Source organism: Tupaia chinensis, unplaced genomic scaffold, assembly GCF_000334495.1.
Source record: "Tupaia chinensis unplaced genomic scaffold, TupChi_1.0 Scaffold000004_1, whole genome shotgun sequence".
In the NCBI taxonomy this organism is placed as follows: Eukaryota; Metazoa; Chordata; class Mammalia; order Scandentia; family Tupaiidae; genus Tupaia; species Tupaia belangeri.
In genome coordinates, this window is record NW_006159432.1 from 818131 (window position 1) to 819102 (window position 972).

Consider the following 972-nt stretch of genomic DNA (forward strand, 5'->3'; position numbering starts at 1 on the left):
CTAGCCACTGTTCCTGCAGAAGTGCCGGCCGGCGGGTGATGTCATCACATATCTGCTTCCTTGTGTGGCCACGGCCGTCCTCCAATGTCTGCTCCAAAGGTCTCAACACATTCTCCACCAGAGCCTCAGACTCGATGACTGGTAAACTCATGGGTTCCACACAGGAGGCAGAACCTGGAAGCTTTACTTAAAGGAGGTGGAAGCCCCATTGTGGGGGAGCCCAGGAGAAGTCTCTGAGGTGGGGACTCTGGAGGATCCATACTGGTGAGCAGCGACCCTTTTGGTGAGCGGCGAGCGCTTGGGTCCACTAGCCTGTGTCTGCAGCCCGTAAGAGAACTGCGGTGGATCGTTCCAGCCACACTCCTTGTTACCCAGCTTCACGTACAGCTCCGCCATCTCCACTTCCGCACGGCCCTGTACATATATTTTAATGTCCTTTTCTAGTTATTTCTTTAGGATAGAATCCTAGAAGAGTATTTCTCGGCCAAAAATATGCCTATTTTTTAACATTTTAAAATACATTTTAGATATACCCTTAAGTAAAATTGTATTTATTTACATTCTTTCAAATCATATATGAGAATACTTGTTTGGTTGCATTCACCAGCACAGATGACCATTATATTCTGATATTTGCTGATTTATTTATTTTTTTAATCTTTAATTTTATTATTTAAAAATTAATAAAGAATTTAATGACAAGTATAATAATTTAATCTCTATACGTAATACCATGTGTACATCTACAGATGAGGGAACACTGTATGTTTTACCTTGGTTTTGTATCAAAGATTTTACTTAACTCTTTCTAAGAGAAAAATCGCCATCTGTTAGTGATGTATTAACAATTAAATGATGAAATGGTTTTGAAAATTTGTTTTCTATTTTGAAGATACTTTTTTATTTACTTTTTTTAATTTTATTTAAATTTATTTATTTACATTCATTCACTGTACATCATGACAACATACA

General features: G+C 38.1%; 1 pseudogene; it reads right to left on the reverse strand.

The window, feature by feature from the left end:
• Positions 1 to 972, reverse strand: part of LOC102478908 (steroid receptor RNA activator 1 pseudogene) — a 25461-nt pseudogene that overhangs the window by 381 nt on the left and 24108 nt on the right.